This window comes from Phyllobates terribilis, unplaced genomic scaffold (assembly GCF_046119375.1).
Source record: "Phyllobates terribilis strain yellow unplaced genomic scaffold, ASM4611937v1 Scaffold_636__1_contigs__length_917067, whole genome shotgun sequence".
Classification (NCBI taxonomy): domain Eukaryota; kingdom Metazoa; phylum Chordata; class Amphibia; order Anura; family Dendrobatidae; genus Phyllobates; species Phyllobates terribilis.
The window spans coordinates 900,198-917,068 of record NW_027363396.1 but is presented as its reverse complement, the minus strand read 5'-3'; the positions used below and the strand labels follow the sequence as shown (position 1 = coordinate 917,068).

Genomic DNA, 16,871 nt, shown 5'->3' with positions numbered 1-16,871 from the left:
ACCGTTGGAAGGGAGGAGAACCAATTAAGGCGGGGGGTGGGGTGGAACGAGCAGCTGTCTACCCTTAGCAGGAGGGCTCCTGATTACATACCTCTCCTGCTGCTGCTGCTGCTGGCTGTCCAGCAGCAGACTGAAGGTGGCTGCTGCTGTGCACAGGTATATAAAGGCTCAGAGCCTATTATGACACGCGCAGCCAGCGTTCCATTGCCACATTCCATCTACTGCAGGCAGGATACCTGGCTGGCTGAATGTCGCTGAGAAGCTCACAGAGACCGCCATAAGCAACAGTTTAACAGAATGCCACAGACTAATCAACCAAACTTTTTGGGTTGGGTTCTCTTTTATAGTCTGCAGGCATTAAATGAAAGAAGTCAGTGTTCCAGCAGAAGGAGACAACGTTTCAGAAAAGGCATTGTAGCAAACCAAAAAAGAAATTTTAAGCGCAGCAGAGTAACCAGCGCACATACCTGTTAGCTCAGGTGAGTTTAAAAGGCTGCTGTTGATAACAAGGGCATTTGCTAAATAGATGGTGTGTGTGCAACAATATACTGAAAGGTCAATTATATTGTGCAGCTTATCTCACCACCTGTAGTTATTTAGGTGAAAGCTCCAAAATGCTTGCCTAATATGTCTGTTTATCCAAAAGGAAGTAAAAAGGGAGAGCTAGAAAGATAGCATTGCATCACATTACATGGCAATGCAATGCACAGTTGCTGAAGTTGAACCAAAATGATCTTGTAATCTGGCTTCTGCAACTTTGAACATGAAAAATCCAATGAGGAGAAGAAAAGCAAAGCCAAAGAGTCCATCCCAAAATCCGACAAACAAGCAAAATGAACAAAAAACATTGAATTCAATTCTTTCTGATTTTAGAAACTGCATTAAAGAAGGGGTGCACCGGTCCTGGAGATACTGCAATACCAGGTCAATGCGTGGAGTGGACAGAGCAAGCTCTTTTTCCATCTCCCTGTTCTAAAAATCCATTTAATATATGGTCCCCAGATAGGGGATGTATCAGATATTAAACTGATAAGAACAGATACTACACTTGATCTTAGCCAAAAGGCCGAGAAGCGATAACCAGAATTGGTTTCAAACTACGGAGCCACCCAAGGATCCTGAAAAGTCCATTTGTGGAGATGAGCTCCTGGACTCCCGTTAAGAAGACATGTTGTCAACCTCTAGATCCCTTACATGCCTGCACTTTTCGGCTTGCTGCTGCTGCAATCCACGCGTTTTAGATCTGCATAACTCCACCTCTTTAAACACAGCACCTTCACCCCCTGCTGTTCCCACCCGCCTCAACACCGTTGGAAGGGAGGAGAACCAATTAAGGCGGGGGGTGGGGTGGAACCAGCAGCTGTCTACCCTTAGCAGGAGGGCTCCTGATTACATACCTCTCCTGCTGCTGCTGCTGCTGGCTGTCCAGCAGCAGACTGAAGGTGGCTGCTGCTGTGCACAGGTATATAAAGGCTCAGAGCCTATTATGACACGCGCAGCCAGCGTTCCATTGCCACATTCCATCTACTGCAGGCAGGATACCTGGCTGGCTGAATGTCGCTGAGAAGCTCACAGAGACCGCCATAAGCAACAGTTTAACAGAATGCCACAGACTAATCAACCAAACTTTTTGGGTTGGGTTCTCTTTTATAGTCTGCAGGCATTAAATGAAAGAAGTCAGTGTTCCAGCAGAAGGAGACAACGTTTCAGAAAAGGCATTGTAGCAAACCAAAAAAGAAATTTTAAGCGCAGCAGAGTAACCAGCGCACATACCTGTTAGCTCAGGTGAGTTTAAAAGGCTGCTGTTGATAACAAGGGCATTTGCTAAATAGATGGTGTGTGTGCAACAATATACTGAAAGGTCAATTATATTGTGCAGCTTATCTCACCACCTGTAGTTATTTAGGTGAAAGCTCCAAAATGCTTGCCTAATATGTCTGTTTATCCAAAAGGAAGTAAAAAGGGAGAGCTAGAAAGATAGCATTGCATCACATTACATGGCAATGCAATGCACAGTTGCTGAAGTTGAACCAAAATGAGCTTGTAATCTGGCTTCTGCAACTTTGAACATGAAAAATCCAATGAGGAGAAGAAAAGCAAAGCCAAAGAGTCCATCCCAAAATCCGACAAACAAGCAAAATGAACAAAAAACATTGAATTCAATTCTTTCTGATTTTAGAAACTGCATTAAAGAAGGGGTGCACCGGTCCTGGAGATACTGCAATACCAGGTCAATGCGTGGAGTGGACAGAGCAAGCTCTTTTTCCATCTCCCTGTTCTAAAAATCCATTTAATATATGGTCCCCAGATAGGGGACGTATCAGATATTAAACTGATAAGAACAGATTTTTTTTTTTCTATTGAAAGCCCGAATTCGTGTACAAAACCCGAGTGCGCTTAAAAAAGTGACAAGTGCCACAAAAAAAGTGCACTAGGATGCTGGTCTTCTTAAAACCCTCTCCAAAAGGAGAAGGGTCCCCCAAACCATTCCCCGTCCCTCCGAGCCAGAAGGCCACAGCGAGGAACAGGGACAAATAGCCACCTCCAGCCGGAGCCAGAGGCGACCCAATCTTACCCCCAATACCTGCCCGAGTTCTCACCCGAGCAAGGCACTGGGAGCCAAAGACTGTGCTCCCCTCCCGGAAGAGGGGAGCCAACAATGCTCTCCTCCCGAAAGAGGAGAGCCAGGGGGGTTCAGGGGGGAGCGGAACCTGATGGCCACACACTCCCCCCCTAGACCTGCCAAGAGAGGAACCCGTAAGGGAACCGCATCCCGACAAAATCCTAGTAAGGACGTGGACACACGTGAAAAAGTGGACACACAGTGACAAAAAAAATTAAATAAATAGTGAAGGTTTCACAGTATAATACTGCCCGGACCTTCGACCGGGAATTGAAAAATTCCCCATCCTAAGGCCAGAAGGCCCGGAATAAGGGTGTGTGTGAAGAAAGAAATATTGAAGTGCTAGTGCAAATGTGCCATAAACTCAAGTGGGGTTCCCAATCCCAGTGAGTTAAGGCACCCCAGGGTCACCACTCCTGGGGCACTTCACACTTCGGGCTTTCGATCTTCCCCGGCCCAATGGCGTCGATCCTGGGGGGCCATGCTTTCCACCAGATGACTATATTAGCCAACTGGCGTACTAACAAGCGCCTAAACCCCAGTGTGCATAATGTATCAATCTACTAGGGCGGCCAACATCCAAAACCGCCTTTTCGAAAGATACTACACTTGATCTTAGCCAAAAGGCCGAGAAGCGATAACCAGAATTGGTTTCAAACTACGGAGCCACCCAAGGATCCTGAAAAGTCCATTTGTGGAGATGAGCTCCTGGACTCCCGTTAAGAAGACATGTTGTCAACCTCTAGATCCCTTACATGCCTGCACTTTTCGGCTTGCTGCTGCTGCAATCCACGCGTTTTAGATCTGCATAACTCCACCTCTTTAAACACAGCACCTTCACCCCCTGCTGTTCCCACCCGCCTCAACACCGTTGGAAGGGAGGAGAACCAATTAAGGCGGGGGGTGGGGTGGAACGAGCAGCTGTCTACCCTTAGCAGGAGGGCTCCTGATTACATACCTCTCCTGCTGCTGCTGCTGGCTGTCCAGCAGCAGATTGAAGGTGGCTGCTGCTGTGCACAGGTATATAAAGGCTCAGAGCCTATTATGACACGCGCAGCCAGCGTTCTATTGCCACATTCCATCTACTGCAGGCAGGATACCTGGCTGGCTGAATGTCGCTGAGAAGCTCACAGAGACCGCCATAAGCAACAGTTTAACAGAATGCCACAGACTAATCAACCAAACTTTTTGGGTTGGGTTCTCTTTTATAGTCTGCAGGCATTAAATGAAAGAAGTCAGTGTTCCAGCAGAAGGAGACAACGTTTCAGAAAAGGCATTGTAGCAAACCAAAAAAGAAATTTTAAGCGCAGCAGAGTAACCAGCGCACATACCTGTTAGCTCAGGTGAGTTTAAAAGGCTGCTGTTGATAACAAGGGCATTTGCTAAATAGATGGTGTGTGTGCAACAATATACTGAAAGGTCAATTATATTGTGCAGCTTATCTCACCACCTGTAGTTATTTAGGTGAAAGCTCCAAAATGCTTGCCTAATATGTCTGTTTATCCAAAAGGAAGTAAAAAGGGAGAGCTAGAAAGATAGCATTGCATCACATTACATGGCAATGCAATGCACAGTTGCTGAAGTTGAACCAAAATGAGCTTGTAATCTGGCTTCTGCAACTTTGAACATGAAAAATCCAATGAGGAGAAGAAAAGCAAAGCCAAAGAGTCCATCCCAAAATCCGACAAACAAGCAAAATGAACAAAAAACATTGAATTCAATTCTTTCTGATTTTAGAAACTGCATTAAAGAAGGGGTGCACCGGTCCTGGAGATACTGCAATACCAGGTCAATGCGTGGAGTGGACAGAGCAAGCTCTTTTTCCATCTCCCTGTTCTAAAAATCCATTTAATATATGGTCCCCAGATAGGGGACATATCAGATATTAAACTGATAAGAACAGATACTACACTTGATCTTAGCCAAAAGGCCGAGAAGCGATAACCAGAATTGGTTTCAAACTACGGAGCCACCCAAGGATCCTGAAAAGTCCATTTGTGGAGATGAGCTCCTGGACTCCCGTTAAGAAGACATGTTGTCAACCTCTAGATCCCTTACATGCCTGCACTTTTCGGCTTGCTGCTGCTGCAATCCACGCGTTTTAGATCTGCATAACTCCACCTCTTTAAACACAGCACCTTCACCCCCTGCTGTTCCCACCCGCCTCAACACCGTTGGAAGGGAGGAGAACCAATTAAGGCGGGGGGTGGGGTGGAACGAGCAGCTGTCTACCCTTAGCAGGAGGGCTCCTGATTACATACCTCTCCTGCTGCTGCTGCTGCTGGCTGTCCAGCAGCAGACTGAAGGTGGCTGCTGCTGTGCACAGGTATATAAAGGCTCAGAGCCTATTATGACACGCGCAGCCAGCGTTCCATTGCCACATTCCATCTACTGCAGGCAGGATACCTGGCTGGCTGAATGTCGCTGAGAAGCTCACAGAGACCGCCATAAGCAACAGTTTAACAGAATGCCACAGACTAATCAACCAAACTTTTTGGGTTGGGTTCTCTTTTATAGTCTGCAGGCATTAAATGAAAGAAGTCAGTGTTCCAGCAGAAGGAGACGTTTCAGAAAAGGCATTGTAGCAAACCAAAAAAGAAATTTTAAGCGCAGCAGAGTAACCAGCGCACATACCTGTTAGCTCAGGTGAGTTTAAAAGGCTGCTGTTGATAACAAGGGCATTTGCTAAATAGATGGTGTGTGTGCAACAATATACTGAAAGGTCAATTATATTGTGCAGCTTATCTCACCACCTGTAGTTATTTAGGTGAAAGCTCCAAAATGCTTGCCTAATATGTCTGTTTATCCAAAAGGAAGTAAAAAGGGAGAGCTAGAAAGATAGCATTGCATCACATTACATGGCAATGCAATGCACAGTTGCTGAAGTTGAACCAAAATGAGCTTGTAATCTGGCTTCTGCAACTTTGAACATGAAAAATCCAATGAGGAGAAGAAAAGCAAAGCCAAAGAGTCCATCCCAAAATCCGACAAACAAGCAAAATGAACAAAAAACATTGAATTCAATTCTTTCTGATTTTAGAAACTGCATTAAAGAAGGGGTGCACCGGTCCTGGAGATACTGCAATACCAGGTCAATGCGTGGAGTGGACAGAGCAAGCTCTTTTTCCATCTCCCTGTTCTAAAAATCCATTTAATATATGGTCCCCAGATAGGGGACGTATCAGATATTAAACTGATAAGAACAGATACTACACTTGATCTTAGCCAAAAGGCCGAGAAGCGATAACCAGAATTGGTTTCAAACTACGGAGCCACCCAAGGATCCTGAAAAGTCCATTTGTGGAGATGAGCTCCTGGACTCCCGTTAAGAAGACATGTTGTCAACCTCTAGATCCCTTACATGCCTGCACTTTTCGGCTTGCTGCTGCTGCAATCCACGCGTTTTAGATCTGCATAACTCCACCTCTTTAAACACAGCACCTTCACCCCCTGCTGTTCCCACCCGCCTCAACACCGTTGGAAGGGAGGAGAACCAATTAAGGCGGGGGGTGGGGTGGAACGAGCAGCTGTCTACCCTTAGCAGGAGGGCTCCTGATTACATACCTCTCCTGCTGCTGCTGCTGCTGGCTGTCCAGCAGCAGACTGAAGGTGGCTGCTGCTGTGCACAGGTATATAAAGGCTCAGAGCCTATTATGACACGCGCAGCCAGCGTTCCATTGCCACATTCCATCTACTGCAGGCAGGATACCTGGCTGGCTGAATGTCGCTGAGAAGCTCACAGAGACCGCCATAAGCAACAGTTTAACAGAATGCCACAGACTAATCAACCAAACTTTTTGGGTTGGGTTCTCTTTTATAGTCTGCAGGCATTAAATGAAAGAAGTCAGTGTTCCAGCAGAAGGAGACAACGTTTCAGAAAAGGCATTGTAGCAAACCAAAAAAGAAATTTTAAGCGCAGCAGAGTAACCAGCGCACATACCTGTTAGCTCAGGTGAGTTTAAAAGGCTGCTGTTGATAACAAGGGCATTTGCTAAATAGATGGTGTGTGTGCAACAATATACTGAAAGGTCAATTATATTGTGCAGCTTATCTCACCACCTGTAGTTATTTAGGTGAAAGCTCCAAAATGCTTGCCTAATATGTCTGTTTATCCAAAAGGAAGTAAAAAGGGAGAGCTAGAAAGATAGCATTGCATCACATTACATGGCAATGCAATGCACAGTTGCTGAAGTTGAACCAAAATGAGCTTGTAATCTGGCTTCTGCAACTTTGAACATGAAAAATCCAATGAGGAGAAGAAAAGCAAAGCCAAAGAGTCCATCCCAAAATCCGACAAACAAGCAAAATGAACAAAAAACATTGAATTCAATTCTTTCTGATTTTAGAAACTGCATTAAAGAAGGGGTGCACCGGTCCTGGAGATACTGAAATACCAGGTCAATGCGTGGAGTGGACAGAGCAAGCTCTTTTTCCATCTCCCTGTTCTAAAAATCCATTTAATATATGGTCCCCAGATAGGGGACGTATCAGATATTAAACTGATAAGAACAGATACTACACTTGATCTTAGCCAAAAGGCCGAGAAGCGATAACCAGAATTGGTTTCAAACTACGGAGCCACCCAAGGATCCTGAAAAGTCCATTTGTGGAGATGAGCTCCTGGACTCCCGTTAAGAAGACATGTTGTCAACCTCTAGATCCCTTACATGCCTGCACTTTTCGGCTTGCTGCTGCTGCAATCCACGCGTTTTAGATCTGCATAACTCCACCTCTTTAAACACAGCACCTTCACCCCCTGCTGTTCCCACCCGCCTCAACACCGTTGGAAGGGAGGAGAACCAATTAAGGCGGGGGGTGGGGTGGAACGAGCAGCTGTCTACCCTTAGCAGGAGGGCTCCTGATTACATACCTCTCCTGCTGCTGCTGCTGCTGGCTGTCCAGCAGCAGACTGAAGGTGGCTGCTGCTGTGCACAGGTATATAAAGGCTCAGAGCCTATTATGACACGCGCAGCCAGCGTTCCATTGCCACATTCCATCTACTGCAGGCAGGATACCTGGCTGGCTGAATGTCGCTGAGAAGCTCACAGAGACCGCCATAAGCAACAGTTTAACAGAATGCCACAGACTAATCAACCAAACTTTTTGGGTTGGGTTCTCTTTTATAGTCTGCAGGCATTAAATGAAAGAAGTCAGTGTTCCAGCAGAAGGAGACAACGTTTCAGAAAAGGCATTGTAGCAAACCAAAAAAGAAATTTTAAGCGCAGCAGAGTAACCAGCGCACATACCTGTTAGCTCAGGTGAGTTTAAAAGGCTGCTGTTGATAACAAGGGCATTTGCTAAATAGATGGTGTGTGTGCAACAATATACTGAAAGGTCAATTATATTGTGCAGCTTATCTCACCACCTGTAGTTATTTAGGTGAAAGGTCCAAAATGCTTGCCTAATATGTCTGTTTATCCAAAAGGAAGTAAAAAGGGAGAGCTAGAAAGATAGCATTGCATCACATTACATGGCAATGCAATGCACAGTTGCTGAAGTTGAACCAAAATGATCTTGTAATCTGGCTTCTGCAACTTTGAACATGAAAAATCCAATGAGGAGAAGAAAAGCAAAGCCAAAGAGTCCATCCCAAAATCCGACAAACAAGCAAAATGAACAAAAAACATTGAATTCAATTCTTTCTGATTTTAGAAACTGCATTAAAGAAGGGGTGCACCGGTCCTGGAGATACTGCAATACCAGGTCAATGCGTGGAGTGGACAGAGCAAGCTCTTTTTCCATCTCCCTGTTCTAAAAATCCATTTAATATATGGTCCCCAGATAGGGGATGTATCAGATATTAAACTGATAAGAACAGATACTACACTTGATCTTAGCCAAAAGGCCGAGAAGCGATAACCAGAATTGGTTTCAAACTACGGAGCCACCCAAGGATCCTGAAAAGTCCATTTGTGGAGATGAGCTCCTGGACTCCCGTTAAGAAGACATGTTGTCAACCTCTAGATCCCTTACATGCCTGCACTTTTCGGCTTGCTGCTGCTGCAATCCACGCGTTTTAGATCTGCATAACTCCATTAAACACAGCACCTTCACCCCCTGCTGTTCCCACCCGCCTCAACACCGTTGGAAGGGAGGAGAACCAATTAAGGCGGGGGGTGGGGTGGAACCAGCAGCTGTCTACCCTTAGCAGGAGGGCTCCTGATTACATACCTCTCCTGCTGCTGCTGCTGCTGGCTGTCCAGCAGCAGACTGAAGGTGGCTGCTGCTGTGCACAGGTATATAAAGGCTCAGAGCCTATTATGACACGCGCAGCCAGCGTTCCATTGCCACATTCCATCTACTGCAGGCAGGATACCTGGCTGGCTGAATGTCGCTGAGAAGCTCACAGAGACCGCCATAAGCAACAGTTTAACAGAATGCCACAGACTAATCAACCAAACTTTTTGGGTTGGGTTCTCTTTTATAGTCTGCAGGCATTAAATGAAAGAAGTCAGTGTTCCAGCAGAAGGAGACAACGTTTCAGAAAAGGCATTGTAGCAAACCAAAAAAGAAATTTTAAGCGCAGCAGAGTAACCAGCGCACATACCTGTTAGCTCAGGTGAGTTTAAAAGGCTGCTGTTGATAACAAGGGCATTTGCTAAATAGATGGTGTGTGTGCAACAATATACTGAAAGGTCAATTATATTGTGCAGCTTATCTCACCACCTGTAGTTATTTAGGTGAAAGCTCCAAAATGCTTGCCTAATATGTCTGTTTATCCAAAAGGAAGTAAAAAGGGAGAGCTAGAAAGATAGCATTGCATCACATTACATGGCAATGCAATGCACTGTTGCTGAAGTTGAACCAAAATGAGCTTGTAATCTGGCTTCTGCAACTTTGAACATGAAAAATCCAATGAGGAGAAGAAAAGCAAAGCCAAAGAGTCCATCCCAAAATCCGACAAACAAGCAAAATGAACAAAAAACATTGAATTCAATTCTTTCTGATTTTAGAAACTGCATTAAAGAAGGGGTGCACCGGTCCTGGAGATACTGCAATACCAGGTCAATGCGTGGAGTGGACAGAGCAAGCTCTTTTTCCATCTCCCTGTTCTAAAAATCCATTTAATATATGGTCCCCAGATAGGGGACGTATCAGATATTAAACTGATAAGAACAGATACTACACTTGATCTTAGCCAAAAGGCCGAGAAGCGATAACCAGAATTGGTTTCAAACTACGGAGCCACCCAAGGATCCTGAAAAGTCCATTTGTGGAGATGAGCTCCTGGACTCCCGTTAAGAAGACATGTTGTCAACCTCTAGATCCCTTACATGCCTGCACTTTTCGGCTTGCTGCTGCTGCAATCCACGCGTTTTAGATCTGCATAACTCCACCTCTTTAAACACAGCACCTTCACCCCCTGCTGTTCCCACCCGCCTCAACACCGTTGGAAGGGAGGAGAACCAATTAAGGCGGGGGGTGGGGTGGAACGAGCAGCTGTCTACCCTTAGCAGGAGGGCTCCTGATTACATACCTCTCCTGCTGCTGCTGCTGCTGGCTGTCCAGCAGCAGACTGAAGGTGGCTGCTGCTGTGCACAGGTATATAAAGGCTCAGAGCCTATTATGACACGCGCAGCCAGCGTTCCATTGCCACATTCCATCTACTGCAGGCAGGATACCTGGCTGGCTGAATGTCGCTGAGAAGCTCACAGAGACCGCCATAAGCAACAGTTTAACAGAATGCCACAGACTAATCAACCAAACTTTTTGGGTTGGGTTCTCTTTTATAGTCTGCAGGCATTAAATGAAAGAAGTCAGTGTTCCAGCAGAAGGAGACAACGTTTCAGAAAAGGCATTGTAGCAAACCAAAAAAGAAATTTTAAGCGCAGCAGAGTAACCAGCGCACATACCTGTTAGCTCAGGTGAGTTTAAAAGGCTGCTGTTGATAACAAGGGCATTTGCTAAATAGATGGTGTGTGTGCAACAATATACTGAAAGGTCAATTATATTGTGCAGCTTATCTCACCACCTGTAGTTATTTAGGTGAAAGCTCCAAAATGCTTGCCTAATATGTCTGTTTATCCAAAAGGAAGTAAAAAGGGAGAGCTAGAAAGATAGCATTGCATCACATTACATGGCAATGCAATGCACAGTTGCTGAAGTTGAACCAAAATGATCTTGTAATCTGGCTTCTGCAACTTTGAACATGAAAAATCCAATGAGGAGAAGAAAAGCAAAGCCAAAGAGTCCATCCCAAAATCCGACAAACAAGCAAAATGAACAAAAAACATTGAATTCAATTCTTTCTGATTTTAGAAACTGCATTAAAGAAGGGGTGCACCGGTCCTGGAGATACTGCAATACCAGGTCAATGCGTGGAGTGGACAGAGCAAGCTCTTTTTCCATCTCCCTGTTCTAAAAATCCATTTAATATATGGTCCCCAGATAGGGGATGTATCAGATATTAAACTGATAAGAACAGATACTACACTTGATCTTAGCCAAAAGGCCGAGAAGCGATAACCAGAATTGGTTTCAAACTACGGAGCCACCCAAGGATCCTGAAAAGTCCATTTGTGGAGATGAGCTCCTGGACTCCCGTTAAGAAGACATGTTGTCAACCTCTAGATCCCTTACATGCCTGCACTTTTCGGCTTGCTGCTGCTGCAATCCACGCGTTTTAGATCTGCATAACTCCACCTCTTTAAACACAGCACCTTCACCCCCTGCTGTTCCCACCCGCCTCAACACCGTTGGAAGGGAGGAGAACCAATTAAGGCGGGGGGTGGGGTGGAACCAGCAGCTGTCTACCCTTAGCAGGAGGGCTCCTGATTACATACCTCTCCTGCTGCTGCTGCTGCTGGCTGTCCAGCAGCAGACTGAAGGTGGCTGCTGCTGTGCACAGGTATATAAAGGCTCAGAGCCTATTATGACACGCGCAGCCAGCGTTCCATTGCCACATTCCATCTACTGCAGGCAGGATACCTGGCTGGCTGAATGTCGCTGAGAAGCTCACAGAGACCGCCATAAGCAACAGTTTAACAGAATGCCACAGACTAATCAACCAAACTTTTTGGGTTGGGTTCTCTTTTATAGTCTGCAGGCATTAAATGAAAGAAGTCAGTGTTCCAGCAGAAGGAGACAACGTTTCAGAAAAGGCATTGTAGCAAACCAAAAAAGAAATTTTAAGCGCAGCAGAGTAACCAGCGCACATACCTGTTAGCTCAGGTGAGTTTAAAAGGCTGCTGTTGATAACAAGGGCATTTGCTAAATAGATGGTGTGTGTGCAACAATATACTGAAAGGTCAATTATATTGTGCAGCTTATCTCACCACCTGTAGTTATTTAGGTGAAAGCTCCAAAATGCTTGCCTAATATGTCTGTTTATCCAAAAGGAAGTAAAAAGGGAGAGCTAGAAAGATAGCATTGCATCACATTACATGGCAATGCAATGCACAGTTGCTGAAGTTGAACCAAAATGAGCTTGTAATCTGGCTTCTGCAACTTTGAACATGAAAAATCCAATGAGGAGAAGAAAAGCAAAGCCAAAGAGTCCATCCCAAAATCCGACAAACAAGCAAAATGAACAAAAAACATTGAATTCAATTCTTTCTGATTTTAGAAACTGCATTAAAGAAGGGGTGCACCGGTCCTGGAGATACTGCAATACCAGGTCAATGCGTGGAGTGGACAGAGCAAGCTCTTTTTCCATCTCCCTGTTCTAAAAATCCATTTAATATATGGTCCCCAGATAGGGGACGTATCAGATATTAAACTGATAAGAACAGATACTACACTTGATCTTAGCCAAAAGGCCGAGAAGCGATAACCAGAATTGGTTTCAAACTACGGAGCCACCCAAGGATCCTGAAAAGTCCATTTGTGGAGATGAGCTCCTGGACTCCCGTTAAGAAGACATGTTGTCAACCTCTAGATCCCTTACATGCCTGCACTTTTCGGCTTGCTGCTGCTGCAATCCACGCGTTTTAGATCTGCATAACTCCACCTCTTTAAACACAGCACCTTCACCCCCTGCTGTTCCCACCCGCCTCAACACCGTTGGAAGGGAGGAGAACCAATTAAGGCGGGGGGTGGGGTGGAACGAGCAGCTGTCTACCCTTAGCAGGAGGGCTCCTGATTACATACCTCTCCTGCTGCTGCTGCTGCTGGCTGTCCAGCAGCAGACTGAAGGTGGCTGCTGCTGTGCACAGGTATATAAAGGCTCAGAGCCTATTATGACACGCGCAGCCAGCGTTCCATTGCCACATTCCATCTACTGCAGGCAGGATACCTGGCTGGCTGAATGTCGCTGAGAAGCTCACAGAGACCGCCATAAGCAACAGTTTAACAGAATGCCACAGACTAATCAACCAAACTTTTTGGGTTGGGTTCTCTTTTATAGTCTGCAGGCATTAAATGAAAGAAGTCAGTGTTCCAGCAGAAGGAGACAACGTTTCAGAAAAGGCATTGTAGCAAACCAAAAAAGAAATTTTAAGCGCAGCAGAGTAACCAGCGCACATACCTGTTAGCTCAGGTGAGTTTAAAAGGCTGCTGTTGATAACAAGGGCATTTGCTAAATAGATGGTGTGTGTGCAACAATATACTGAAAGGTCAATTATATTGTGCAGCTTATCTCACCACCTGTAGTTATTTAGGTGAAAGCTCCAAAATGCTTGCCTAATATGTCTGTTTATCCAAAAGGAAGTAAAAAGGGAGAGCTAGAAAGATAGCATTGCATCACATTACATGGCAATGCAATGCACAGTTGCTGAAGTTGAACCAAAATGAGCTTGTAATCTGGCTTCTGCAACTTTGAACATGAAAAATCCAATGAGGAGAAGAAAAGCAAAGCCAAAGAGTCCATCCCAAAATCCGACAAACAAGCAAAATGAACAAAAAACATTGAATTCAATTCTTTCTGATTTTAGAAACTGCATTAAAGAAGGGGTGCACCGGTCCTGGAGATACTGCAATACCAGGTCAATGCGTGGAGTGGACAGAGCAAGCTCTTTTTCCATCTCCCTGTTCTAAAAATCCATTTAATATATGGTCCCCAGATAGGGGACGTATCAGATATTAAACTGATAAGAACAGATACTACACTTGATCTTAGCCAAAAGGCCGAGAAGCGATAACCAGAATTGGTTTCAAACTACGGAGCCACCCAAGGATCCTGAAAAGTCCATTTGTGGAGATGAGCTCCTGGACTCCCGTTAAGAAGACATGTTGTCAACCTCTAGATCCCTTACATGCCTGCACTTTTCGGCTTGCTGCTGCTGCAATCCACGCGTTTTAGATCTGCATAACTCCACCTCTTTAAACACAGCACCTTCACCCCCTGCTGTTCCCACCCGCCTCAACACCGTTGGAAGGGAGGAGAACCAATTAAGGCGGGGGGTGGGGTGGAACGAGCAGCTGTCTACCCTTAGCAGGAGGGCTCCTGATTACATACCTCTCCTGCTGCTGCTGCTGCTGGCTGTCCAGCAGCAGACTGAAGGTGGCTGCTGCTGTGCACAGGTATATAAAGGCTCAGAGCCTATTATGACACGCGCAGCCAGCGTTCCATTGCCACATTCCATCTACTGCAGGCAGGATACCTGGCTGGCTGAATGTCGCTGAGAAGCTCACAGAGACCGCCATAAGCAACAGTTTAACAGAATGCCACAGACTAATCAACCAAACTTTTTGGGTTGGGTTCTCTTTTATAGTCTGCAGGCATTAAATGAAAGAAGTCAGTGTTCCAGCAGATGGAGACATCGTTTCAGAAAAGGCATTGTAGCAAACCAAAAAAGAAATTTTAAGCGCAGCAGAGTAACCAGCGCACATACCTGTTAGCTCAGGTGAGTTTAAAAGGCTGCTGTTGATAACAAGGGCATTTGCTAAATAGATGGTGTGTGTGCAACAATATACTGAAAGGTCAATTATATTGTGCAGCTTATCTCACCACCTGTAGTTATTTAGGTGAAAGCTCCAAAATGCTTGCCTAATATGTCTGTTTATCCAAAAGGAAGTAAAAAGGGAGAGCTAGAAAGATAGCATTGCATCACATTACATGGCAATGCAATGCACAGTTGCTGAAGTTGAACCAAAATGAGCTTGTAATCTGGCTTCTGCAACTTTGAACATGAAAAATCCAATGAGGAGAAGAAAAGCAAAGCCAAAGAGTCCATTCCAAAATCCAACAAACAAGCAAAATGAACAAAAAACATTGAATTCAATTCTTTCTGATTTTAGAAACTGCATTAAAGAAGGGGTGCACCGGTCCTGGAGATACTGCAATACCAGGTCAATGCGTGGAGTGGACAGAGCAAGCTCTTTTTCCATCTCCCTGTTCTAAAAATCCATTTAATATATGGTCCCCAGATAGGGGACGTATCAGATATTAAACTGATAAGAACAGATACTACACTTGATCTTAGCCAAAAGGCCGAGAAGCGATAACCAGAATTGGTTTCAAACTACGGAGCCACCCAAGGATCCTGAAAAGTCCATTTGTGGAGATGAGCTCCTGGACTCCCGTTAAGAAGACATGTTGTCAACCTCTAGATCCCTTACATGCCTGCACTTTTCGGCTTGCTGCTGCTGCAATCCACGCGTTTTAGATCTGCATAACTCCACCTCTTTAAACACAGCACCTTCACCCCCTGCTGTTCCCACCCGCCTCAACACCGTTGGAAGGGAGGAGAACCAATTAAGGCGGGGGGTGGGGTGGAACAAGCAGCTGTCTACCCTTAGCAGGAGGGCTCCTGATTACATACCTCTCCTGCTGCTGCTGCTGCTGGCTGTCCAGCAGCAGACTGAAGGTGGCTGCTGCTGTGCACAGGTATATAAAGGCTCAGAGCCTATTATGACACGCGCAGCCAGCGTTCCATTGCCACATTCCATCTACTGCAGGCAGGATACCTGGCTGGCTGAATGTCGCTGAGAAGCTCACAGAGACCGCCATAAGCAACAGTTTAACAGAATGCCACAGACTAATCAACCAAACTTTTTGGGTTGGGTTCTCTTTTATAGTCTGCAGGCATTAAATGAAAGAAGTCAGTGTTCCAGCAGAAGGAGACAACGTTTCAGAAAAGGCATTGTAGCAAACCAAAAAAGAAATTTTAAGCGCAGCAGAGTAACCAGCGCACATACCTGTTAGCTCAGGTGAGTTTAAAAGGCTGCTGTTGATAACAAGGGCATTTGCTAAATAGATGGTGTGTGTGCAACAATATACTGAAAGGTCAATTATATTGTGCAGCTTATCTCACCACCTGTAGTTATTTAGGTGAAAGCTCCAAAATGCTTGCCTAATATGTCTGTTTATCCAAAAGGAAGTAAAAAGGGAGAGCTAGAAAGATAGCATTGCATCACATTACATGGCAATGCAATGCACAGTTGCTGAAGTTGAACCAAAATGAGCTTGTAATCTGGCTTCTGCAACTTTGAACATGAAAAATCCAATGAGGAGAAGAAAAGCAAAGCCAAAGAGTCCATCCCAAAATCCGACAAACAAGCAAAATGAACAAAAAACATTGTATTCAATTCTTTCTGATTTTAGAAACTGCATTAAAGAAGGGGTGCACCGGTCCTGGAGATACTGCAATACCAGGTCAATGCGTGGAGTGGACAGAGCAAGCTCTTTTTCCATCTCTCTGTTCTAAAAATCCATTTAATATATGGTCCCCAGATAGGGGACGTATCAGATATTAAACTGATAAGAACAGATACTACACTTGATCTTAGCCAAAAGGCCGAGAAGCGATAACCAGAATTGGTTTCAAACTACGGAGCCACCCAAGGATCCTGAAAAGTCCATTTGTGGAGATGAGCTCCTGGACTCCCGTTAAGAAGACATGTTGTCAACCTCTAGATCCCTTACATGCCTGCACTTTTCGGCTTGCTGCTGCTGCAATCCACGCGTTTTAGATCTGCATAACTCCACCTCTTTAAACACAGCACCTTCACCCCCTGCTGTTCCCACCCGCCTCAACACCGTTGGAAGGGAGGAGAACCAATTAAGGCGGGGGGTGGGGTGGAACGAGCAGCTGTCTACCCTTAGCAGGAGGGCTCCTGATTACATACCTCTCCTGCTGCTGCTGCTGCTGGCTGTCCAGCAGCAGACTGAAGGTGGCTGCTGCTGTGCACAGGTATATAAAGGCTCAGAGCCTATTATGACACGCGCAGCCAGCGTTCCATTGCCACATTCCATCTACTGCAGGCAGGATACCTGGCTGGCTGAATGTCGCTGAGAAGCTCACAGAGACCGCCATAAGCAACAGTTTAACAGAATGCCACAGACTAATCAACCAAACTTTTTGGGTTG

At 45.4% G+C, this 16,871-nt stretch overlaps 12 non-coding genes and 1 pseudogene across 12 annotated transcripts; all 13 read right to left on the bottom strand.

Annotated features, from left to right (window-relative positions):
• Positions 1 to 887: 887 nt before the first annotated feature.
• On the bottom strand, positions 888 to 1,078 carry LOC141234454 (U2 spliceosomal RNA). Its single transcript, XR_012300434.1, has one exon. It is a non-coding gene; the product is annotated as a U2 spliceosomal RNA (small nuclear RNA).
• A 1,115-nt stretch (positions 1,079 to 2,193) lies between these two features.
• On the bottom strand, positions 2,194 to 2,380 carry LOC141234580 (U2 spliceosomal RNA). The gene has a single exon (XR_012300542.1). It is a non-coding gene; the product is annotated as a U2 spliceosomal RNA (small nuclear RNA).
• A 790-nt stretch (positions 2,381 to 3,170) lies between these two features.
• On the bottom strand, positions 3,171 to 3,262 carry LOC141234657 (U2 spliceosomal RNA; annotated as a pseudogene).
• Positions 3,263 to 4,374: 1,112 nt separating this feature from the next.
• On the bottom strand, positions 4,375 to 4,565 carry LOC141234249 (U2 spliceosomal RNA). The gene has a single exon (XR_012300232.1). It is a non-coding gene; the product is annotated as a U2 spliceosomal RNA (small nuclear RNA).
• Positions 4,566 to 5,677: 1,112 nt separating this feature from the next.
• On the bottom strand, positions 5,678 to 5,868 carry LOC141234427 (U2 spliceosomal RNA). The gene has a single exon (XR_012300406.1). It is a non-coding gene; the product is annotated as a U2 spliceosomal RNA (small nuclear RNA).
• Positions 5,869 to 6,983: 1,115 nt separating this feature from the next.
• On the bottom strand, positions 6,984 to 7,174 carry LOC141234439 (U2 spliceosomal RNA). The gene has a single exon (XR_012300418.1). It is a non-coding gene; the product is annotated as a U2 spliceosomal RNA (small nuclear RNA).
• A 1,115-nt stretch (positions 7,175 to 8,289) lies between these two features.
• Positions 8,290 to 8,480, bottom strand: LOC141234452 (U2 spliceosomal RNA). Its single transcript, XR_012300431.1, has one exon. It is a non-coding gene; the product is annotated as a U2 spliceosomal RNA (small nuclear RNA).
• A 1,110-nt stretch (positions 8,481 to 9,590) lies between these two features.
• Positions 9,591 to 9,781, bottom strand: LOC141234426 (U2 spliceosomal RNA). Its single transcript, XR_012300405.1, has one exon. It is a non-coding gene; the product is annotated as a U2 spliceosomal RNA (small nuclear RNA).
• A 1,115-nt stretch (positions 9,782 to 10,896) lies between these two features.
• On the bottom strand, positions 10,897 to 11,087 carry LOC141234451 (U2 spliceosomal RNA). The gene has a single exon (XR_012300430.1). It is a non-coding gene; the product is annotated as a U2 spliceosomal RNA (small nuclear RNA).
• A 1,115-nt stretch (positions 11,088 to 12,202) lies between these two features.
• Positions 12,203 to 12,393, bottom strand: LOC141234425 (U2 spliceosomal RNA). The gene has a single exon (XR_012300404.1). It is a non-coding gene; the product is annotated as a U2 spliceosomal RNA (small nuclear RNA).
• A 1,115-nt stretch (positions 12,394 to 13,508) lies between these two features.
• Positions 13,509 to 13,699, bottom strand: LOC141234424 (U2 spliceosomal RNA). The gene has a single exon (XR_012300403.1). It is a non-coding gene; the product is annotated as a U2 spliceosomal RNA (small nuclear RNA).
• Positions 13,700 to 14,814: 1,115 nt separating this feature from the next.
• LOC141234423 (U2 spliceosomal RNA) lies at positions 14,815 to 15,005 on the bottom strand. Its single transcript, XR_012300402.1, has one exon. It is a non-coding gene; the product is annotated as a U2 spliceosomal RNA (small nuclear RNA).
• Positions 15,006 to 16,120: 1,115 nt separating this feature from the next.
• Positions 16,121 to 16,311, bottom strand: LOC141234482 (U2 spliceosomal RNA). The gene has a single exon (XR_012300461.1). It is a non-coding gene; the product is annotated as a U2 spliceosomal RNA (small nuclear RNA).
• Positions 16,312 to 16,871: the final 560 nt, after the last annotated feature.